At 37.6% G+C, this 26,385-nt stretch overlaps 1 protein-coding gene and 1 pseudogene across 1 annotated transcript in view; one reads left to right on the top strand and one right to left on the bottom strand.

Annotated features, from left to right (window-relative positions):
* The window catches only part of LOC129028718 (E3 ubiquitin-protein ligase HERC2-like), a 150,433-nt gene that overhangs the window by 24,985 nt on the left and 99,063 nt on the right, over positions 1–26,385 (top strand).
* LOC134738328 (protein GVQW1-like) lies at positions 978–26,385 on the bottom strand (annotated as a pseudogene).

The raw sequence follows: 26,385 nt of genomic DNA, 5'->3' as shown, positions 1-26,385 counted from the left end.
AATATATTAAGGACCATGAATAACCACTTTCATCCTATTGTCATACAACTAAAATGTTCACATATTTATTTATTATTTGGTTCATTTTTAAAATTTCTTTGATTTTGCTTGGAACATAATTTTGCCAAGTGATATATCTCCATAAGGCTGAAGGTAGGGAAGGGCAGTTGCTCAACTTCTTCCATCTTTTCTACTCGTACTCAGAAGGGGAGACTTGGGCAAGAGGAGAGGAAAGGGAGGCAGGAGAGTTCTTGGCTTTATTGTTGAGAGCAGGTATTGGTGTTCTCTGTTTGGCAAGTGTCTTAAGCTGACTGTTGTGAGCACTTTGATGGATTTTTTGAGAAATTGCCTTTGCCCTCCCAAATTCCTTGGGATTTCTTGCCTCCAATTCCCTTGAAATGTGCTATTCACAACACTTTGGCTTGGTAATATTGCTCTTTCCTCAGCTCTGAGACTGCTAGACGTGCCCCCAGCTTCTCCCTATTTACATGTGCTAACCCCTCTGTGGCCATCCTGGTAAGTTCTTAAGACAACCACATGCTGGAACTCACGCACATGCCCACATCTGGTTCACAGGAAACCCTCATGTAAACTTTGCTAAACAAACTCTTCAAGTCCAGGGAGCCAGTGCTGCAACACCTACTCTGCTTACATGGGCTGCTGTAGCTGTTCTCTCAGCCCTTAAATTTCTCAGGTGTGAATTAAACACCAACCAACTGTTGGTGACACATATTGAACTCTTCAAGTGCTGTCCTTAAAATTTCTTCCTCTTGATTTGGGGCTAGCAGACTGAAACCCTCATCCCTTCTCCTTGATGGAGCAGAATGAGAGGTAGGCTCACAGCACACCTTTCTCAGTGAAATCCTCAGAAGTTCTTCCTGTAAGTCTCTGGCTCCAGATCCTTTTAATTCCCTTGATGTGAGTAAGGAGTTTAACTCCAGTGAATTAAGCTAACACATATCCTGCCTTCAAAGTTCTTACATCTAAGGAGACAAACAACAAACAAGTAAACAATCAAATTATATATAATTAAAAATTGTGTCACTGGCCAGGCGCAGTGGCTCACACCTGTAATCCCAGCACTTTGGGAGGCTGAGGCGGGTGGATCATCTGAGGTCAGGAGTTCGAGACCAGCCTGACCAACATGGAGAAAGCCCATCTCTACTAAAAATACAAAATTAGCTGGGCATGGTGGCACATGCCTATAATTCCAGCTACTCAGGAGGCTGAGGTAGGAGAATTGCTTGAACTCGGGAGGTGGAGGTTTCCGTGAGCTGAGATTGCACCATTGCACTCCAGCCCGGGCAATAAGGGTGAAACTCCGTCTCAAAAAAAAAAAATTGTGTTAAGAAAATCCATAAAATGGTCAGGGAAGCCCTCTGTCCTGGGGCATGTATATGCTGAGATATTACTGCTAAGAAGAAATCAATTATGTGATGGGAAGGGTTATGAGACCAAAAAATTTCAGATAGTGGGAGCAGCATATGTAAATATCCTGAAGCAGGAAATGAAAACAGCCTTTTAGGCCTGGAGAGCAATTAGATGAGAGTAAGCAGAATGGGCAGTCCCCTGCTGACTGCCACTGCAGACAGAGCCTTGGTGGGCACAGAGTCAGCCAGCATCCCACCCTGGGCTAACACTGTGCAGAGAACAGTGGATCCTGCCCCACCCTGAGCAACCACTCCTACTTGTGGGGCACACAGAAGGCACTCAGACCTGCACCTGCCAGTGCCCCATCCCTGAGCCAACACCACCTCCAGCATGACTGAACACACAGTCACCAACAGGGGCCTCCTGCCCACCCCCAGCTGCACTGCCTCTGCCACTGTGGTGAATGCCCACAGAGAGGCAGGACCCCCGGCACCTGCTAGCACTCCACCATAGCTGCCACTACCACTGCTGCTGATATGTGCAAATGAGGATGGATCCCTCTGTCATCGTGCTATGAAATGCTTTGGCTGACATCAGCCATCAGAGTGTAATGACCGGCAGTCCAAAAGCATTTGGCCCCCGCAGTGCAGTGGATTCCTAACATCAAGGATCCAGAGAACAAAGTTGAGACCCAATACAAGTACCCCAGAATTAGAACATCCAGTCCAGGTATTGGGAGCTGAGTGTTGGCCCCCTAAAATCTTTCATAAATGAAGCCAGTTGGCTGGATCCACCTTATACTAGAATCAAGCCCTCAAGGTCATTAAAAAATAGTATAAAAGAAACAAAATTATGCAAAAAGTCAGCAACCTCAAGGATTAAAGGAAGATAAGCCCACAAAGATAAGAAAGAATCAGCACAAGAACCCTGACAACTCAAAAAGCCAGAGCGCCTTCTTTCCAACAGATGACCACCTTGCCTCTCCAGCAAGGGTTCTGAACCAGGTTGAGGTGGATGAAGTCACAGAAACAGAGTTCAGAATACGGACAGAAATGAAGATCCTTAGGCTATAGCAGTATGTTGAAACCCAGTCCACGGAAGCTAAAAACCATTATAAAACAATAGTGGAACTGGCAGACCAAATAACCAGTATAGAAGAGTATGTAACTGAACTGAGAGAGCTGAAAAACACCCTACAAGAATTTCATAATGCAATCACAAGTATTAATAGCAGAATAGACCAAGTGGAGGAAAGACTCTCAGAGCTTAAGACTGGCTTTCTGAAATGAGACAGTCAGACAAGAATAGAGAAGAAAGAATGAAAGGAATGAACAAAACCTCTGAGAAATATGAGATCATGTAAAGAGACCAAATCTACAACTTATTGGTGTCCCTGAAAAAGAGGGGAATAATGGAACCAACTTGGAAAACATATTTCAGGATATCGTCCATGAGAACTTCATGGATGAACCCAGCTAGCTATACAGGCCAACATTCAAATTCAGGAAATGCAGAGAATCCCAGCAAAATACTTCCCAAGAAGATCATCCCAAGAGACATAGCCATTAGATCCTCCAAGGTTGAAACGAGAGAAAAAATGTTAAAGACAGAGAGAAAGGTCAGGTCACCTACAAAGGGAAGCTCATTGACTAACAGCAGACTTCTCAGCTGAAACCTTACAAGCAAGAAGAGATTCTGGGCCAGTATTCAACATTCTTAAAATAAATTCCAACCCAGAATTTCATATCCAGCCAAATTAAGCTTCATAAGTGAATAATAAATATGATCCTTTTCAGACAAGCAGATGCTGAGATAATTTGTTACCATCAGATCTGCCTTATAAGAGCTCCTGAAGGAAGCACTAAATATGGAAAGGAAAGACCATTACCAGCCACTACAAAAACATACTGAAGAACACAGACCAGTGACATTATAAAGCAACCACATAAACAAGTCTGCAAAATAACCAGCTAACATCATAATGACAGGATCAAATCCATACATATCAATACTAACCTTGAATGTAAGTGGGCTAAATGCCCTAATTAAAAGATACAGAGTAGCAAGCTGGATAAAGAACCAAGACCCACTGGTATGCTTGTCTTCAAGAGACTCATTTCACATTCAGTGACACACATAGGCTCAAATAAACGGATGGAGAAAAATCTACCAGAAAAATGGAAAACAGAAAAAAAGCAGAGGTTGCAATCTTAGTTTCACACAAAACAGACTTCAAACCAGAAAAATTTAAAAAGACGAAGGGTATTACTTAATGGTAAAGTGTTCAATTCAACAAGAAGACTGAACTATCCTAAATATATAGGCACCCAACACAGCAGCACCCAGATTCATAAAGCAAGTTCTTAGAGACCTTCAAAGAGATTTAGACTCCCTCACAGTAATAATAAAAGACTCTAACACCCCACTGACAATACTAGACAGATCATCAAGACAGAAAATTAACAAAGATATTCAGTACCTGAACTCAGCACTGGATCAAATGAACCTGATAGACATCTACAGAACTCTCTACCCCAAAACAACAGAATATACATTCTTCTCATCACCACATGGCACTTACTCTAAAATTGATCACATAATTGAAAGTAAAACGCTCCTTAGCAGATGCAAAAGAACTGAAATCACAAAAAACAATCTTGGCTGGGCATGGTGGCTCATGCCTGTAATCCCAGCACTTTGGGAGGCCGAGGCAGGAGGATCACAAGGTCAGGAGATCGAGACCATCCTGGCTAACACAATGAAACCCCGTCTCTACTAAAAATACAAAAAATTAGCCAGGTGTGGCAGCGGGCGCCTGTAGTCCCAGCTACTTGGGAGGCTGAGGCAGGAGAATGGTGTGAACCCAGGAGGCAGAGCTTGCAGTGAGCCGAGATCGCACCACTGCACTCCAGCCTGGGCGACAGAGTGAGACTCCATCTCAAAAAAAAAAAAAAAAACAAAAACAAAAAAAACTCTCAGACCACAGCACAATCAAATTAGAAAAAAAGACTAAAAAAATCACTTAAAACCATGCAATCACATGGAAATTGAATAACCTGCTTCTGAATGACTTTGGGGTAAATAATGAATTTAGGGCAGAAATCAAGAAGTTATTTGAAACTAATGAGAACAAAGATACAACATGCCAGAATTTCTGGGACACAGCTAAGGTGAATGTTAAGAGGGATATTTATAGCACTAAATGCCCACATTGAAAAGTTAGAAAGATCTCAATTTAACAACCTAACATCACAACTGAAAGAACTAGAGAACCAAGAGCAAACCAATCCCAAAGCTAGCAGAAGACAAGAAATAAATCAGAGCTGAACTGAAGGAGATTGAGACCCAAAAAACCATTCAAAAGATCAGTGAGCCAGGTGTGGTGGCTCACGCCTGTAATCCTAGCACTTTGGGAGGCTGAGGCGGGTGGATCCCCTGAGGTCAGGAATTCAAGACCAGCCTGACCAACATGGTGAAACCATGTCTCTATTAAAAATAGAAAAATTAGCTGGGCATGGTGGCGGGCACCTGTAATCCCAGCTACTTGGGAGGCTGAGGCAGGAGAATCACTTGAACCCAGGAGGCAGAGGTCGCAGTGAGCCGAGATCCTGCCATTGCACTGTAGCGTGGGCGACAAGAGTGAAACTCCATTTCAAAAAAAAAAAAAAAAAAACTTCTTAATGAAGTAGGTATTCAAGGAACATATATCAAAATAATAAGAGCCATCTATGACAAACCCACAGTCAACATCATACCGAATGGGTGAAAGCTGGAAGCATTCTCCTTGAAAACCAGCACAAGACAAGGATGCCATCTCTCACTACTCCTATTCAACATAGTGCTAGAAGTTTTGGATGAGGCAGTCAGACAAGAGAAAGAAATAAAGAGCATTTAAATAGGAAGAGAGGAAGTTAAACTATCCCTGTTGGCAGATGACATATCCTATATCTGGAAAACTCCATAGTCTCAGGCCAAAACCTCCCTAAGCTGATAACTTCAGCGAAGTCTCAGGATACAAAATCAGTGTGCAAAAATCATTAACATTCTTATACACCAACAGTCAAGCCAAGAGCCAAATCAGGAACACAATCCCATTGACAGTTGTCACACACACAAAACAAAATACCTAGGAATACAGCTAACCAGGGAGGTAGAATATTTCTACAAGGATAACTACAAAACACCACTTGAAGAAATAAGATGACAGAAACAAATGGAAAAACATCCTATGCTCATGGATAGAAAGAATCAATATAGTTAAAATGGCCATACTGCCCAAAGCAATTTATAGATTCGATGCTATTTCTATTCAAGTCATTGAAATTCTTTACAGAACTAGAAAAAAAAACTATTGTAACATCCATATGGAACCAAAAAACAGCCTGAATAGCCAAGGCAATCCTAAACAAAAAGAGCGAAGCCGGAGGCATCATGCCACCTGACTTACAACTGTATTTCAGGTCTACCATAACCAAAACATCATGATACTGGTGCAAAAATGGACACATAGACTAATGGAACAAAATAGAGACCCTAGAAATAAGGCCACACACCTACAACTTCTGATCTTGACAAATCTGACAAAAACAAGCAATGGAGAACGGATTTCTTATTCAACAATTGGTGCCGAGATAAATGGGTAGCCATATGCAGAAGATTGAAAATGGATCAATTCTATACATGATATACAAAAATTAACTCAAGATGGATTAAAGGCTTAAATGTAAAACCCAATACTATACAAACCCTGGAAGACAACCTAGGCAATACCATTATGGACATTGGAATAGGCAAAGATTACATGATGAAGACACCAAAAGCAGTTGCAATAAAAGCAGAAATTCAAAAATGAGATCTAATTAAACTAGTAAGTTTCTGCACAGCAAAGGAAACCATCAGTAGAGTGAACAGACAGCCTACAGAATGGGAGAAAAATTTTGTAAACTATGTATCTGACAAAGGAACTTAAATTTACAAGAAAAAAACAACTCCATTAAAAAGTGGGCAAAGGACATGAACAGACATTTTTCAAGAGAAGACATGTGGCCAAAAGTCACACGAACAAAAAGCTCATCATTGATCATTAGAGAAATAAAAATCAAAACCACAATGTGATAACATGTCACACCATTCAGACTGGCTGTTACTAAAAAGTCAGTAAGTAACAGATGCTGGTGAGATTGTGGAGAAAAAGGAACATTTATACACTGTTGGTGGGAGTGTAAATTAGTTCAATCTTTGTGGAAGACAGTGTGGTGACTGCTCAGAGACCTAAAAACAGAAATACCATTAGACCCAAAAATCCCATTACTGGGTATATATGCAAAGTAATATAAATTATTTGATTATAAAGACACTTGCATGTATGTGTTCACTGTAGCACTATTCACAATAGCAAAGACATGGAATCAACCTAAATTCCCATCACTTGTAGACTGGGGCCAGGCGTGGTGGCTCATGCCTGTAATCCCAGCATTTTGGGAGGCTGAGGCGGGTGGATCCCCTGAGGTCAGGAATTCAAGACCAGCCTGGCCAACATGGTGAAACCCCATCTCTACTAAAAATACAAAAATTAGCCGGGCATGGTGGCGGGTGCCTGTAATTCCAGCTACTCAGGAGGCTGAAGCAAGAGAATCTCTTGAACATGGGAGGTGGAGGTTGCAGTGAGTGGAGATCATGCCACTGTACTCCAGCCTTGGCGACAGAGTGAGACTCCTCCTCCTCAAAAAAAAAAAAATTGTAAACTAGATAAAGAAAATGTGGTACATATGCACCATGGAATATTATGCAGCCATAAAAAGAATGAGCTCATGTCTTGTGCAGGAATGAAGCTGGAGGAAGCTTCATTCCTCCAGCTGGAGGCCATTATCTTTAGCAAACCAGTGCAGGAATGGAAAACCAAATACCACTTGTTATCACTTAAAAGTGGAAGCTAAACTATGAAAACACATGGACAAATACAGGGGAACAACATTGACTGGGACATATTGGAGGGTGGAAGGTGAGAGAAGGTAGAGGATCAGGAAAAATAACTAATGAGTACTAGACTTAATACTTGGGTGACAAAATAATCTGTCCAACAAACCCCCATGGCAAAAGTTTACCTATATAACAAAGCTGCACACATACCTCTGAACTTAAAATAAAAGTTAAATTATAAAAGAGCAATGGATAGCATGCATATATATATATATATATATATATATATATATATATATACACACACACACACACACACACTGTTTAGTGCAATAGTGTTTTCTGGAGTTTAAGTAGAAACTTTAAAAACATGGAAACAATAATATAAAATTCAGAAGAGAGTAAAATGAATTTAAAGTGTTCAAATGTCGTTGAATTGTTCAGAAAAATGTAAACATAGACAATTTACCTTCAACTTTTAAAAGTCTGGGATGCATGTTAAATTTCTAAGGTTACCATTAAAAGCAAAATAAAAAAATGTGTAGCTATTCAGATATCACAAGGGCAAACAGAATCATGCTAAAATACTTGATTGATCCAAAAGGGTTCAAGAAAGGAGAGAAAAAAGAACATAGTGCAATTGTGACAAATTGTAAAACGGTAGATTTGAACCCCAGAATATATATTTTACATTAGATGTAAATGGACTAATTACTTCGGTTAAAAGACAAAAGATTGTTAGACTATAAAACAAAATTTATGTGGTTTACTAGAGTCAAACCTTAAATACAAGGATACCGAAAGACTGAAAATAAAAGGATGGAAAAAAGCTATAATGTGAACCAAAATGAAAAGAAAATTGATGTACCTGTACTAATATCAGACAAAGTAGAATTTAAAGGAAGAAGCATTAGCAGAAATAGAGGAATCATGAAAATATAATATATTAAAACATGGGGATACATCTAAATTCACCCTTATACGGAAGTTTAATAGCCCTGAATACACATATTAGAAAAGAAAAATTGGTTGAAAAAAAAAACAGTGGTGCAAGCTGTCATTTAAGAAGTTAAAAAAAAATGGAAGAGCAAATTTTAAAAGTATCTGCATATATACTCTGTGTGTGTGTGTGTGTGTGTGACCACATTCCTTTACTTCAAATACTGTGTGTGTGTATGTGTGTGTGTCCACATTCCTTTACTTCAAATATCAGGGATCTGGATTAGAGTCAAAGTTTGATCAAGTCCCTTGTTAATTCAGTTATGGCTGCCTGTGGGAAAAATGCCCTTCTTCTGCCTAAAGAATTGCTGCTTTAGACCTGTTGCAGCTTTATGTTATTATGGCTGCTGCAGCTGAAGGCATTCACAAGAAGAAACATTGCCTTTGTGTCAGTGAATCTCGTTTTTTATTATTTTGTGGCTTTCCTTCATTTGGAGATAGTTTCTGGAGTGTCTGCATTTTATTTCATCGCTCCAGAATACCCTATCCCATGTAGGCACTGAGTGGTTTACAGGGGCCCTCACTGAGTGAGACCTTATGGGCCCTTACACTTTTGTCTTAGACTAACTGCCCCCATGCCATTGATTGGCAGGAATTGGCTATATCACCTGCCACTCTAATGTAGTGGGAATTGGTGGATTCTCTTGTAGATCTCTTCTTTACTTCAAAGGCAGACTTCTCCTTTATGTACAGTGAATAGTTTATGTGCTCTCTTTTAATTCAGTCTTACTTACCCTATGTATAGCAATAATCACCTAAAGTTTCTGCCTTGTGTATAACTTCTGTGAATTTCCAGGTATGATACAGAGTTATTCACTTATTAACATAGTCATTTCAATGGGAATTTGTAAGGGGGAAGTTCAATATATATGCTCCGATTACCATCTCTATTTAAAATCTTTCCTCCTCTCTTCATTTTCCCTAAAATTTTCCCTGAAATTTTACCTCTGCTAATTTGGAAATTATACACATATCTTGTTTTTATTTTACTGATGATTAAATATATACTTAAAAACCACATTTTAATAATTATTTTATAACTATCTCTGTCATTAGTAATTTCTTTTGATTTCTCCTTATGTAAAATGATGACTACTTAGGCTTTTTTTTCTTTATTCCCATTTCTTGAGTTTATTAGAATTTGAGATTTTATCTTCAGTTTATTGGCAGTTTTTTTCTTTATATCTTTTCTTTCATAGTAATACATCAAAGCATGGTTGAAACTTAATTGTGTGTGTGTACACATCATTTCAACACTCACTGTCTATCTTAATTGTGTGTGCATGCAGACAAGCAGCATTATTTCAATGCTGATTGTCAATTGCTGCTTTGAGTCCCCATTTCTTCCTTTGAGCATTCAGTTCTTCAGGTTGAATGATAGCTTTGTTGGCAGAGATATATTTTGAGCTTTGCTTCTGGAATTTTAGTGTGCATATGAATCACCTAGGGATCTTGTTAAAATCTAAACTTTGATTCAGTAGATCTGGAATGAGGCCCAAGAGCTTTCATTTCTAACAGATTCCCAGGTGATGTCAGTGCTGTCTGTCCATGGACCACACTTCAAGCAGCAAAATTTTATAGACTTTTTAATTTCAGGAAAAAGTTGTAGGTCTTATACTTTGAGTTCTTATATATCTGAAAATGACTTTTTCTTGCTTTCACACATAAACAGTGAATGGCTTATTTGAGTATAAAATTCCTAAGATACAACCTTTTCCTTTTAAGACTTGATAGTTCCTTTTCCATAAAGCTTGGTATATGGTGTTGCTTATAGACCTCCCAGGCCAGCTGGGTTTTTTGTAGATAACCTATTTTTTAGATAACCTGTCTGCCCATAGGAGTCTATTTTTTCCCTTAAGTTCAAGAGTTTTATAAGGCCATGTCTAGATGTCAGTGTCATATTATTTATTTTACCCTGGCACATGGTGACCAACTTTTTGGTACAGATTTAGATCCTTCTCTGTGGTAGGAAGATTTTTCTTCTATTATATTATTCACTGTTGGTTCTTACCCATTTGTTCTGGATTTTTCTTCATTAATACCAGTAACTTCTGTCTGTCTTCCACATTTATCATGTTCTCTTTAATTACTTGCCTCTTTTTTTTTCTTTTTCTGTGCACGTAGGGGTGATTTTCAAGCTGTAACTTGAACTTTTTTCTTTTTTTTGAGACAGTCTCACTCTGTCACCCAGGCTTGAGTACAGTGGTGCGATCTCAGCTCACTGCAACCTCTGCCTCCTAGGTTCAAGTGATTCTTCTGCCTCAGCCTCCCACGTAACTGGAGTTACAGACATGTGCCACCACACCCAGCTAATTTTTGTATTTTTAGTAGAGATGGGGTTTCACCATGTTGGCCAGGCTGGTCTCAAACTCCTGACCTCAAGTGATTTGCCCGCCTCGGCCTCCCAGAGTGCTGAGAGTACAGGTGTGCACCACCACGCCCACCTAATTTTTGTATTTTTAGCAGAGATGGGGTTTCACTATGTTGACCAGGCTGGTCTCAAATTCCTGACCTCCAGTGATCCGCAGTCCTTGGACTCCCGAAGTGTTGGGATTACAAGCGTGAGCCACCACGCCTGGCCTGAACTTTTTTTCTGATCTATTAACTTCTAGTGGAGTTCTTTGTTTATTTTTATTTTTTATTTTGATGGGTACGTAGGTGTATATATTTATGCGGAATGTGAGATATTTTGATGCAGTAATACAATGCATAATAATCACAGCAGGGTAAATGGGGTATTCGTCCCTTTAAGGATTTATCATTTCTTTGTGTTATACACATTCCAATTATACTCTTTTAGTTATTTTAAAACATACAATAAATGGTTGTTGACTGTAATCACCCTATTGTGCTATCAAATACTAGATCTTATTCATTCTATTGAACTATATTTTTGTACCCAACCTAGTGACGTTTTAAATACTGCTATGGCATTATTTATTACCTAATATTCTTTCCTTCACTTCAAACCTGCCCCTTTTATGTGTCTGTTGTTTTAACCACCTGCATCTTATCCTGTATTTTTTTGTCTATTTTTATGTGATATCTGGCTAATTCTTACTTATTCTTCAAGGTCATGCTCTTTTAGGAAGCCTATCTTGACTGGTTAAACTTTGGTCTTCCTGTTTTGTGCTTCCTTGCATCCATTATAGTACTAAAATTGTTGGCAAATTCGGACCTCTTTTTGAGAAAGGAGGACTTCATCATTCCAAGATCTTACATAGTTTCTCACATGTGATGAGGACCCAAATAGCATTTATTGAAGGAGTAAATAAATGAGTGCGTGCTCACGATCGCCTTGCATCTTTTTTGCCAATGCTCTTCTTTCCGCCTAAATCATGCTTTTCTCCTTGTTCTGGTTGACACATGGTTGATCACAAAAATGCCTTTTGAGTCCTCATTTCTTCCTTTTGCATTCATTGGCAATTCTCACTCTTTACTAGGACAGGGGCGATTCTTCTAGTGTTTCTGTAGGATCTCATGAATACCGTTGTGAGAGTGTTTATTCCACTGTATTGTTTTATTTTTCTGTTTCCACAATTGAGACAAAATTTTAGGTGGCATAGATGGTGTCATTCATCTCTTTATGCTGCGCCCACATTATTATTGCTGTATGGTATAAATTGAATACACTTTATTCCATAAATTAATAGAGAAGTGAAGTAATGAATTTCTGGGTTGATAAAAAAAACTGCATGACTATAGTATGGGCCTGTGGGATAGGTAAGGATGGGTAATTCTATGAAGAATATTGAAAGCTATGTTGGGGAGTATGGACTTTTAACAAATATTTAAAAACATCATTTTTTTCAACAATGCACATGTATATAGTTTAAAGAGCCAAATGACTCATGTAGGCTTGAGGTGAAAAACAACAGCCTCATGATTCCCTTCCTCCCATTTCCTCACCCAGCCGGGGCAACTACTGTTAACAATTCTATCTGATTCTCTTGGTGTTTTATCTATATTTCTAAATAACATGTTTATATTACTGCTTCTTGATCTTTCAGTTGTAGGTACTACTCATTAGAGTCATACTATAGAAGATGAAGATTTAACAATTTTTCACACCTCCTGCTCCTTTCTCTTCCTTTCTCTCTCCCCCTCCCCCTCCTCTTTCTCCTTTCTCAACCTCTCCCTCCAGTCTGTCTTCCAGTCCCATACCCCAGAGTTTTATATAACTTTGACTGGGCCAAAATGCAGTGTTTAAATTATTATGAAGGCATATTATTATTAATGCCTTCATTAAACTATTATGAAGGTATATTATTATCATAAAGACATATTATTAAATTATGCCTCTATACTATTCACAGCTATGTCATGTAATATACTGCAATTATTTTTCCTTTCCTGAGTTTTTTTTCCACTAGAGTCAATAATTACGTTGCTTTTTTATTTGCTTGTTTTCTTAGTTTTTACATGCTTATCACTAATTCAGAAAAATGTCATCATTCTAATTTTCACTTAACTAATTTCATTCACTTTTCTGATTTTCATTCACTTTAATTTTCTTTTAGACCCTTCTTCTGGAGAATTCTTAACCTTTAGCTGAGCTACTTGCTGTCTAACAAGAAATTCAGGAGGCGTCTTGGAATCTCATTTTTCTGTCATCCTGGGAGGGTCATTTACCTCTTTCCTGTGTTAGATCTCCTGTTTCCTAATCACCTTCCTTCTTCCTCCTCATTTTTGTGGATACATTCTCCAGAAGCTTCCTGCTTATCTGAAAAGATCTTTATTTTCTTCTCAAACTTGAATCATGATTTTTCCATGTAAATAGTTATGTAGAAATGATTTTCCCTCAGAAATTTGAAGACTTTGCTCCATATTCTAACATCAAGTAATGTTACTGAGATATCTAAAGGCATCTGGATTTCCTGCTCTTTTTCCCTCCTCTCTGGATGCATGTAGAAACATACATTTTCCCCCAATGTTCTGAAATTTCCTAACGTTATGCCTTGGTGTGGGTCTATTTTCATTTGTTGTATTTGACAGAGCGTCCTTCACTATAAAAACTCATTCTCTTCAGTCCTAAAATATTTCCTTGATGATTTCTTATATTCATTTTCCTCTATTTTCTTTTCTTTCTTTCTTTTTGTTTTTTTGAGATGGAGTCTTGCTCTTGTCACCCACGTTGGAGTGCAGTGGCTTGATCTCGGCTCACTGCAGCCTCCGCCTCCTGGGTTGAAGCAACTCTCCTGCCTCAGCCTGCTAAGTAGCTGTGACTACAGGCACATGCCACCATGCCTGGCTAATTTTTGTATTTGTTAGTAGAGATGGAGTTTCACCATGTTGGCCAGGCTGGTCTCAAACTCCTGACCTCAGGTGATCTGCCAGCCTCAGCCTCCCAAAGTGTTGGTATTACAGGCATGAGCCACTGCACCCAGCCATGTTCCTCTATTTTCTCATGTTGAAACTCCCATTATTCAGGTATTAGATCTTCCAGTTTTCTCTTTGTTCATTTGCCCTGCCTTCCAGGAGATTTGTCTAAATTTATTTTTTCACTCTCTTTACTAAGTATTTTATTTCTTTCTATACATATATTTTTTTCCTGAGTTATTTTTTGTTCCTTGAATTTTTAGAAATAGAATTCTGTCCCTGATTCCCAGATGCAATATCTTCTGTTTCATCTCTGAGAGTATGAATAGACGTTTGGGAGGAAAATTTTCTTCACCTTGCATAGTCTCAGTTCCTCCCAAATCGCTGTTTTCTTCTTTTTTTTTTTTTTTTTTTTAGTGACATATAACTTTTTATTGAAATCATAATACCATACATATTAGAGACTTTTCCAGGGCAAAAAATGGCTGGATAGGTCTTTCTTTTTTTTTAATTTATTATTATTATACTTTAGGTTTTAGGGTACATGTGCGCAATGTGCAGGTTAGTTACATATGTATACATGTGCCATGCTGGTGCGCTGCACCCACTAACTTGTCATCTAGCATTAGGTATATCTCCCAGTGCTATCCCTCCCCCCCTTCCCCCACCCCACAACAGTCCTTTTCTTAAAAAATTTTTTTTTTGTCACTGTATTTAAGGTTAGAGGTCTTTCTAAGATTTCTGGTGATCCTTGTTTGTTTATTCAAGTTTAACAAAATGAGCTATGAGCTTAACTGGAGGACGATGGGGCCAGTATATCTCATTGCCTGATGATGTCTTTAGGTGTTCTATTTTGAAATGCTTTGATTTCCCAGTGAAGGCCATTCTGAGTCCAATATTTTAGGAATGAAGTGAGGCAGAAAGCTGGGATATCAGCATTAAATACATTAATTTGTATTTAATCCCTGTTTTCAGTATAGTACTCTTGCCCTTAATTGTACCCAGTTATCTCTTGCTCCAGAAAATTGCTGTTTTACCCTCTTTAGATAATAACATGCAGTCATGCCAAAGTAAGGGAGGTCAGCTGGAGATTTAATCTCTTTTTAAACAGACTCAATCAGTCATACTGTTTTGACCCCAACTTTATCCTGCTTTCAAAAGTATCTGATTTACCACCTCTGAAGTCTTTTGTGAGTTCTGCAGAGCTAATTGAGTTGCTTCTAGGAATTCCCTACTGCCATCTTAGGATTTACCTTTTTTGGGGGCTGAGAAATCAAAAGATATCCTTAATATGAAATAAGTAATTTAAATAACACCATAATTATTATGGAAAATTGAATTTATAATATAAAAACTCTCCCCTCAGTCTTAAGGCCTAGATGGTTTCACTGGCAAATTCTACCAGGCATTTAAAGGAGAATTTACACCAATTCCATATAATTTCTTCCAGAAAACAGAAGGGAAGGAATACTTTCCAATTCATTTTATGAATCTAGTATGACTTTGATACAAAACCATACAAAGACTATACAAAGAAGCAAACAACAAACCAATATATCTCATGAATATAGAAGTAAAAATTATTAATACAATCCTGTCAAAAGTATTAAGAAATATATAAAAGGAATTATACACCATAACCAAATGGGGTTTATTAGAGGAACGTAAGGCTGTTTCAGTATTTGAAAGTCAATCAATGTAATCCAGCTAATTAATAGACTAAGGAAGAAAAAATGTATAGGATCTTATCAATCGATACAGAAAAAATATTTGACAAAGTCACCAATTCATGAAGAGCTCTCAGAAAAATAGAAACAGATATCAAATTGATAAAAAATTTAAGAACCTTGAACTAATATTGTATATTATAATTGGCAGTGAAAGACTGAATGCTTTCCCCCTAAGGTATAGAATAAGGTGGGGATGTCTGTCTGACCACTCTTACCATAGGAGAAGAAAAATAAAACTGTCTTTGTTTGCAGATGACATTTTTGTCCACGTAGAAAATTCCAAGGAATCTACAAGGTAACTTCTAAAACTAAAAAGTGAGTCTGGCAAGGTCCTGGATACAAAATAAAAATACAGAAATTGATTGTATTTCTCTTACTAGTGATGAGCACATAGATAACAAAATTTAAAAATACAGTGCCATTAATAATCATTCAAAAAAGTTAAATGCTAAGGTGTAAATCTAACAGAACATGTATAGGACTTGTATGCCTAATACTGCAATGTGCTAATGAAAGAGAAACCCTAATAAAATACCTAGGAATACATTTAGCCAAGGAGGTGAAAGATCTCTACAATGAAAACTATAAAACACCGATGAAAGAAATGGAAGAAGACACAAATAAATGGAACGATATTCCATATTCATAGATTGGAAAAAACAATATTAAAATGTTGATACTACCCAAAGTGATCTACAGATTCAGTGTAATCTCTGTCAAAATCTCAATGACATTCTTCACAGAAATAGAAAAAACAATCCTGAAATTTGTATGGAACCATAAAAGACCCCAAATAAATTAAGCAATCTTGATCAAAAAGAACAAATCTGGAGGCATTATACTACCTGACTTCAAAATATGCTACAAAGCTGTAGTAAGCAAAACACAATGGCAATGGCATAAAAACAGACAAGTTGTCCGATGGAACAGAATACAGAGCTCCGAAATAAGTCTACACATTTACAGCCCACTGACTTTTTACAAAGCTGTCAAGAACACGGGGAAAAGACAGTCGTCTCTTCAATAAATGGTGTTGGGAAAACTAGATATCCACATGAAGAAGAATGAAATTATTTCATACCATATAGAAAAATCAACTAAGTCCAGGCGCAGTGGCTCACACCTGTAATCCCAACACTTTGGGAGGCCAAGGCGGCAGATCACGAGGTCAGGATATCGAGACCATCCTGGCTAACATGGTGAAACCCCGTCTCTAGTAAAAAAAATACAAAAAATTAGCTGGGCTTGGTAGCGGGCCCCTGTAGTCCTAGCTACTCGGGAGGCTGAGGCAGGAGAATGGCGCGAACCCGGGAGGCGGAGCTTACAGTGAGCCGAGATGCGCCACTGCACTCCAGCCTGGGTGACAGAGTGAGTGAGACACTCCGTCTCAAAAAAAAAAAAAAAAAAGAAAAAAAAATCAACTAAAAATAGATTAAAGATTAAAATGTAAGAAATTTAACATCCAGAAGAAACGTAGGAGAAAAGCTCTATGACATTTGTCTGGGAAATGATTATTTTACACATGACCCCAAAAGCACAGAAAAATGTGGACAAATGGGATTACATCAAACTAAAATGCTTCTGTAAACAAAGGAAACAGTCAACAGAGTGAAGAGATAACCTACAGAATGGGAGAAAGTATTTGCAAGCTATGCATCTGCCATGGGGTTAATATCCAAAATATATGACAAACTCAGTAGCAAGAAAAAAATAACCTGATTAAAAAATGGGCAAAGGACCCAAACAGACGTTTCTTAAAATATATACAATGGCCAAAAGATATATGAAAAAATGCTCAACATCAGTAATTATCAGGGAAATGCAACCTAAACCACAATGAGATATCATCTCACACCTGTTAAGATGGCTATTAAAAAGACAAAAGACAACAAGTATTGGCAAGGATGCAGAGAAAAGGGAACCCTTGCACCCTGTTGGCGAGAATGTAAATTGGTACAGCTGCTATGAAAAACAGTATAAGGGTTCCTCAAGATATTAAAAATAGAGATATCAGCTGGGCTTATGCCTGTAATCCCAGCACTTTGGGAGGTCAAGACGGGTGGAGCAACTGAGGTCAGGAGTTCGAGACCAGCCTGGCTAACATGGCAAAACCCTGTCTCTACTAAAGATACAAAATTAGCCAGGTGAGGTGGCGCATGCCTGTAATCCCAGCTACTCAGAAGGCTGAGGCAGGAGAATCGCTTGAACCTGGGAGGCAGAGGTTGCAGTGAGTCGAGATTGTGCCACTGCACACCATGCACACCAGCCTGGGCAGTGGAGTGAGACTCTGTCTCAAAAAAAAAAAAAAAAGATACCATATGATCCAGCGGTCTCACTACTGGATATATATCCAAAGGAAATGAAATCAAGATATCAAAGAGATATCGCACTTCCATGTTTGTTGCAGTGTTTTCACAATAGCCAAGGTATGGAAACAACTAAGTGTCTATCAGTGAATGAATGGATAAAGAAAATGGTATATATACACAATATAATACTGTTCAGCCATGAAAAATGAAGGAAGTCCTATTATTCATGACAATGTGGATGAACATGGAAGACAGTATTTAAGTGATGTAAGTTAGGCACAGGAAGGCAAATACCACATAATCTCACTCATATATAGACGCTAAAATAGTTGATCTCATAGAAAAAGAGTAGAAAGGCAGTTGCTAGGGGTTAGGGTGATTGAGGAGGGGAGTTGGGGACGTGTTGGTGGAAGGATACAAAATTTCACTTAGGGAAGAGGAATAAGTTTAACACATCTATTGTGCAACAGTGTCATTGTAGTTAATATATTGTATTATTGAAAATTGCTGAGACTGGATGTTAAGTATTATCACCACAAAAATAACTCTGTGAGATAATGGATACGTCAGTTTGATTTAGTCATTCCACAATGTATAGATACTTTAAAACATCACATATTATACACGATAAATACATACAATTTTATCTGTTGGTGTTTTGTTGTTGTTGTTTGAGACGAAGTCTCGCTTTGTTGCCCAGGCTGGGGTGCAGTGGTGCGATCTCTTCTCACTGCAACCTCTGCCTCCCAGGTTCAAAGGATTCTCCTGCCTCTACCTCCCGAGTAGCTGGGATTACAGGCATGTGCCACTATGTCCGGCTAATTTTTGTACTTTTAGTAGAGACGGGGTTTCACCATGTTGGACGGACTGGTCTTGAATTCCTGACCTCAAGTGATCTGCCTGCCTTGGCCTCCCAAAGTGCTGGGATTATGGGTGTGTATCTGTTGATTTTTAAAAGACATTTTAAAAGAATAGAGTGGGAGGAATCAGCTTACTTAATATCAAGATTTACTATATGGCTGCAGTAATGAGAGCAGTGGTATTGGCAGAGGAATAAACAAATGAGATCAACAGGAGAAAATATTTGAAAATCACCTAACAAAGGACTAGTATCTCTATTAAGAACCCTCAAATATCAACAATTAAAAATCAAACATTCTAATTCGAAAATGAACAAAGGACACGAATGGATATTTTACCCAAGAGAATACATAGATGGCAAATAAGCACATAAAAATATGTTCAACACTACTGGCTATTAAGGAAATGCAAATTAAAACTGCAATAAGATATCATTACCTACCTATCAGAATAGCTTTCAAAAGGTCCACAACATGAAATACTGGCAAGGATGCAGAGAAAGAGTGTTACTCATACATTGGTTCTGAGAATGTAAAATCATATAGCCATCCTGGAAAATAGGCAGTTTCTTTTAAAAAATAAGCATGCAACTACCATACAACTGAGCAATTGCACTCCTGGGCATTTTTCTCAGATAAATGAAGACTTAGGTTCACAATAAAACCTGTACATGAATGTTTATGCCAGTTTTACTCACAGTGGCCAAAAGGTGGAAACAATCCCAATGCACTTTAGTGGGAGAATCATTAAACAAATGGTGTTACATCCATACCAGGTAATGCTACACAGCAGTAAATGGAAATGAACCATTGATAGACACAACAATCTGGGTGAATCTCCAGAGAATTACAATGAAGTTATAAAAATCCAGTCTCTAAAGCTTACATACTGTATTTAACTTATGTAATATTCTTGAAATGACAGAAAATATAGAAAAGGAGAACAGTAGTTGCTAGGTGTTAAGGACGGGAGGAGAGGAGATGCAGCTATAAAAGGCTACTTGCAGAATTCTTGTGATGATAGAAATGTTGTGTACATTACCTGTATTAATATCAGTCTCCTAGCTGTATTCTTGTAGTAGAGTTTTGCAAGATGTTACCTTTGAGGGATTCATGGGGTCTCTTTTTATTATTTTCCAACAAATGTATGTGATTTACAATTATTATTATTATTATTTGAGATGGAGTCTTGCTTGTTGTCCAGGCTTGAGTGCAGTGGCACAATCTCGGCTCACTGCAACCTCTGCCTCCTGGATTCAAGCAATTCTCCCACCTCAGCCTCCCAAGTAGCTGGGATTACAGGCGCATGCCACCATGCCCGGCTAATTTTTTGTATTTTTACTGGAGACTGGGTCTCACCATGTTGGCCAGGCTGGTCTTGAACTCCTGACCTCAAGTGATCCACCTGCCTTGTCCTCCCAAAGTGCTGGGATTACAGGCATGAACCACCGTGCCCAGCCGATTTACAATTATTTTAAATAGAAGATTTAATTTAATTAAAAAAAAAAAACTAGAAATGCCAGGCAAAATAGGACATACATTTAAAGCAACAACAACAACAACAAAACTAAAGTTGAACCTACAAGAAATTAAGGGAAATCCATGGGGCCAACAGCAAAGGGTAAACTGAATGCCAAACTAGTAAGAGCATAACTGATTCTGTGCCTGCCCTGGTATATATCCCAGAGAAATGTGTAAATATGCCTAACATGGTGGTGTAAGATTGCTCATTGCAGAACTGTGGGTGCAGTTTAAAATTTGAAACCAACTTCCAAATGAAGATTTGGAACAATCTTCATCAACATTTAGGAAAATTGATCAATGAAGAATAAAGAGAATTGATAAATAAATTTTGGTATATTTATAAAATGGGATTCCTACAGATCTCTAAAAGTGAATGAATTAGAGTTACATCTGTTAACATGGATACCCTCAAAAACAGTTTTCAGAGAAAGAGAAAAACTGCAGAAGATTTTTTGTACTATATGATTCCATGTACTCAGTTACCTCTCCTATTTCTGATGTAGTATTTGCTTAACTTTTTCATTTCTTAGGACTAATATAGCATTCTTTAGTCTATTTCTACACAAACCTTAGCCTACATTCTGAAATTTGCTTTTAGGCCTGAGAATCTCCAAATTTGCCTGCTCCCTGAGCTCATCTAATTTAAACAGGTATCTGAGGGTAGAAAACATCCTAAATCAAATGTGTATATATGTATTTGCGTATATGTGCATAAATTGAGAGAATAATAGTTTCTGTGGTATTTCAGAAGTAAGATAAGTGTATGTCATTGCATGTGCTCTCCCAGCTTGGTTCCTGGCATGGGGTCAGACCTGTGGCACACCCACTTTTTCCGTGTCTAAGAAACAGGGACAGGCCGGGAGCGGTGGCTCATGCCTGTAATCCCAGCACTTTGGGAGGCTGAGGCAGGCGGATCACGAGGTCAGGAGTTCGAGACCATCCTGACCAACATAGTGAAACCCCGTCTCTACTAAAAATACAAAAATTAGCCAGGCGTGGTAGTGCGTGCCTGTAATCTCAGCTACTCAGGAGGCTAAGGCAGGAGAATCACTTGAACCTGGGAGGTGGAGTTTGCAGTGAGCCAAGATTGCGCCATTGCACTCCAGCCTGGGCGACAGAGTGGGACTCTGTTTCAAAAAATAAATAAATAAAAACAAAAAAGAAACAGGGACAATAACACCACTTTTTGGCTGTAGTGAAATTAGATTAATTCAAAAGCATGGTAGCAGGTTCTTTAATAATTCACTCATTCCTGCTCCCCACATTTTAGGCAGCTGCAAATCTTGATCATTCCTGACCCATTCCCATATTAAGAACTTTCACTGTCGTTTTGGAAGTACTCTGAGATTTTTTAGGAAGGAAACCTACTTCCCTTGGAATGCTTATCAGGTCTCTTTATCCTTGAACTGCCTTAGAGACTATTAAGTCTTCATAAATATTGAATGCTTGTGGTCAGTCTTTCTTGGAAGAGGAATATGGAGGTGATTACATATAAAACCAAACTGAAAGCCATCCCAAAGCTTTAGAAAGCATTTTAGTGCCTTCCCTTTTCATCAGTGTGCTCCTTCAAATTCATGATTTAGGGTATTCATGATTTAGGAAAATAGCAAATGTAGCTATTTTCCTCATATATTTCTTGTGGATAAAGTTATTTCAGAATTTGATTACTTTAAATAATCAGTTCTTTTGCACTGCAAACCACAGGCCAGCCAGAATGTCTCTTTCTCTTGCAGAAGTGTGTAACTTGATATTCTAGTTAAGTGCCAATCATGGGAAACACAGGTTTAAGTTAACTACTATTTTAAAAATTAAAATATTTTTATTCTTCAAAACACATACTTCTCAGGCTTTATGACACCATTATTTGAGCCAATATACCATCAAATGAATATAATAAATTATAGTGCTATGAACTCCAGGGAAATTTTATTAATGTTTTTAATATATCCTCATGTGGAATCAACATGTTTTTTATATATTCATAAATTTATGACTTCAAAACTCTTCAATACAGGATGTTACGAATGTTGTAATGGATAGAAAATACATAATTGTGAAATGATGTTCTTGAATTTTCAAACACTCCTGATAATCATTAGCTCTTGCATATACTAATTACAATGAAATTAAAAACTTTGAAGTAATATTTCTGCAACTTAGTTGCTTTGGCCCAAAGGAATTATTCCAGAATAAGCTGGCAGGTTCCTGCTTGGGGAATTAGGATTCCAATGTCCTTAACTTTAAAATAACTTGCATTTCATTTAATGCCTGTTTCATAAAGTAGTCATTCATTTTCATACTAAATTGTAACCGAAGCAAGCCACATCAATAGAGGCCAGTCACTGGGTTTACTGTGTATTAGGTTGGACAAAGTAAAATAGAATGTTAAAAATGGTCACCAGGTGGTTGGGTTTAAAAATAAAAACCTTGCTACTGACTTACAAAGGAAACTGAGAAGTAATCTCCCTGAATCTTTACATCCATATCCTGGTACATAGTAGGTTCACCATAAGACATTGTTGAAGGAAGAATGAGTCCAAAATGGTGCATTATGTTTTGAAAATTCGTGACATAAAATGCTCTGTTTTTCATATCACCATGCTGCAATTGTAGTGGGATTTGTAGTAGAGTTGTACATACTTTTCAGGTTTATATTTTCAGGCTCAACACTCAAGATGCAAATTAGTGACTCCTGGAAACTCAGCTTACAATTAGGACACAGCAGGTGGCAATGGAGTGTAGACCATTGCCATACACATGGTCTACACTGAAGGCCTGAGACACAGCCATAAGACACCTTTCATATATTCTTTCCTTACCTTTTAGTTTTAAGTTTGTTTTTACAAGAACAGTTTTTAATATAAATAGCTAAAATTAAGCAGCTACTAAAAATGCATCTGAAAAATTATTTCTGAAAATGTTTAAAGAAAATGCCATTTTTATTGTTTCAACAATTTTTGTATTCCAGTATTCCCGTCAATTCAAATATATATTTTTTAACCTGTGACTCTCTAATTTGCTTGTTCCCTTGAAATTAGCATCAAAAGCTTTTTATAGCTGCAAGTCAGCATGGTACAAAAAGCTTTTTGGTTATCACTTCCCTAACCTGTTAGCAACTTCCCTCAACTGGGGCTTTTCCAAAATAAGAGAGTAATTTCAATTACTTCTTCACTTTTCCTATTATTTATTTCCTTCTTTTGTTCATACATAAAAAGCAAAATGAAGTAGGCCATGTAAGCGAATGACCTTTTCCATAGGCATAGCTGTTGTTTCCCAGTAGAATGGAGTCATTTCTCCTTGACCAAGAGAAAGACTTCTCCACACCAATATATTTTTTTCTACCAGCCTCCCAGTTTGATGTTGCTTGAATGTTTAAAATTTGATGTACTCTTAGCAAGATTTTAATACATTTAAGAATCAAATACCTATAACAAAATTTTAAAAACAGAAATATGCATTGTTACAAAATATTAAGACACAGCCAACCCATTGTGATAATCTGGGAAGATGTTCTGAACCACAAATCAAGAAAGCGCATCTACCTAAATACGATTTAACTACAAATTAGGTAACGTTTTTGGAGGCAGCTATAATGCTGTTCTTTTCACTCCAAAATGTCCTTCTCCCAAAGCCTTCTAAATCTAATTAGGGATTGAACCACCTCAAAAACACAAGATGTGAGGAGATAAGGGGTACAAGTTGCAGCTGGAACAGAAAGTTTCAGGTGAAGATGGTATGAAATGGAAATGGAGGAGGGAGAGTTTGAGAAAAACTGCAAAGGAAAAAGAGTGGAAGTTAATATTAAAAATGTACCGGACACAATAAAATACAGAATAAGCACTACAGAAAATTAAAATCAGTAGTGTGGAGGAATATCTGTAGAAGATTTCTTATAAGCACAAGAAAAGGTCAACGAAATGAGATATATATATTTATAAGAGGAAGTCATAGATGGACCAATGAAGAAATAATAGATGCAGAGAGAGGGAGCTCCAGCATCAGAATTACAGGCATTTATGGAACAAGAGCAGTAATCAAAATCATAATCTGAGAATAATCAGCAGCATTGTAAATAAAGACCTTGAGTATTCCATTCAAAAAGGCTCACCATTTTCGGTAAAGACTGATGAAACACATGACTGGATACATCCTGATTATAACTTAAATTTTATATGAAATACTAACACAACAAAACCAAAGTACTATAAGCTTTCAGGCAGAAACATAAAACACACAAGCAAAGGAATAATCAAGATTTCTCCTCTGCAGGTCTCAATGTCAAGGGTCAATGAAGTGTGTTTACAGCTTTGAGGAAAAAGAAGTAGTACCATATCATGCAGCATTGCCTTTCCTGTATGAAATGCAAAGATTGAATCATATGCCAGCCATGCATCCAACTAATAATACTTAGCCAGACAAGAGTTAAAAACTCATACATGAAAAATTGATATTATGAAAGGACTGGGATTTGTTTTAAAATACTTCTAAATATGTATTGTATGTGTGGACAAAAATGAAAACCTAAAGATGTTTAGCAAATAATTTTTATATCATATAAAAAAGAGCAGACTCAGAAATCCCACTTCTAGGTATTTACCCAAGAGAAATGAAAAACTTTGTTAACATAAATCCTGCATGTGAATGTTTATAGCATTTTTTCATACTTACCCAAAACTAAAAGCAACTCAAATATCTAGCTGGTGAATGAATAAACAAACAGTTGTACGTATGTGCAATAGAATGCCAGTCAGCAATTAAAAAGGTGCAAACTATAGATACCTGCAACCACAAGAATGATTTTCAAATATATTATGCTAAAAAGAGTCAGTCTCAAAAAGCTACATATGGTGTGATTCCATTTATGTAACATTTTGGAAATGGCAAATTGTAGGGACAAAACCAACCAGTGGTTGCCAGGAGCTGAGGGTGGGGGAAGAAGCTGACTATACAGGGGCAACCTGAGAGCATTTTTGGGGTGATGGAATTGTTCCAAATATTGGTTGTGGTAGTGGTTACACAACTGTATGGGTTTGTCAAAACTTAAAATTGTATACATCCCAAATAGAATTTTAATATATGTGAGTTTTTAAGTAGGGAAAAAGAGAAGCAGTGTAATCACGAAAGGTAATATCGACATAGCAATGTGAACATACTTAAACACTGAACCACACACTTCAAAGTGGTTAGGATGGTAAATTTTATGTTATGTGTATTTTGTCACAATTTTTAAAATTTTAAATTTAAAGCTACCAAAATAATGTTTGTATAATGGACTATGATGTAATCGTTAAAGTAATTTTTCCAAAGAATTATCAGTGAAATGAGAAAATGCTTATAATATTAGATTAAAACAAATACTAGGGTGAATTAACAGTATGATTTTCAATCCTGTAAATGGCAGAAACAATGGAGGATTAAATGACAAAAGAATAAAGTTCTTGGTGACAGGATTTTGAGTGTCTACCTCTATACTTCTTGGCACATTACTGGTTTGCACTTATTCCTTTTGTAATCAAGAAAAATGGAAGCATCAGAAAGCATATGCAATGAGTGTTACATTGCTGACTCTATCAATCATTTCATATAGGCTCATATTTAAATCATACTGGCAAAAAAAATGACCTCCTATCCACTTTAAAATTATTTGTTCCCATAGAAATAAATATTTTAATAACAATTGAAATAGTATCTATTGACTTTTAATTCAAAATGATTAAGCCTGTGTTTAGCTCTCCTGGCTCCAAATTTGCCGTTGAATTCACCAGGAAATCATAAAGGGAAAAAATATGTAACTCCATTGAAAAACTGGGAAAAGTGCCATGAAGAGATCAGATATTTTTAAGGAGTTTATGTAAAATATAGAAGACAAGCACTGGACTGAGGAAAGTACCCATTGGATGGAATTCCAGTCTCCCAAAGGAAAACTCTGCCTGGAAAATGAGTGGCAGGGTCCCAGAGCTAGTGGCTGTTGGGGAAGATAGGTTATGTGGTGGTCATCCCTGGAAAATTCTCAAACTTACCAGTATTAGCATCCCAAGAATGCTGTTCCAGTATGACTTTGTAGAATCCCATTTGGTAAGGTCAATGGTTGAAATAAAATAGGCCGGCTGCAGTAGCTCACGCCTGAAATCCCAGCACTTTGGGAGGCCGGGGTGGGTGGATTGCTTGAGGCCAGGAGTTCGAAACCAGCCTAGCCAACATGATGTAACCCCATCTCTACTAAAAATACAAAAATTAGCTGGGCGTGGGGGTGTGCGCCTGCAATCCCAGCTACTCTGGAGGCTGAAGCTGGAGAATTGCTTGAACCTGGGAGACGGAGGTTGCAGTGAGCCGAGATCAAGCCATTGCACTCCA

This window comes from Pongo pygmaeus, chromosome 16 (genome assembly GCF_028885625.2).
Source record: "Pongo pygmaeus isolate AG05252 chromosome 16, NHGRI_mPonPyg2-v2.0_pri, whole genome shotgun sequence".
NCBI classification, from domain to species: Eukaryota; Metazoa; Chordata; class Mammalia; order Primates; family Hominidae; genus Pongo; species Pongo pygmaeus.
Note: the sequence above shows the minus strand (reverse complement) of the source record. Positions and strands in the feature narration are given on the sequence as shown.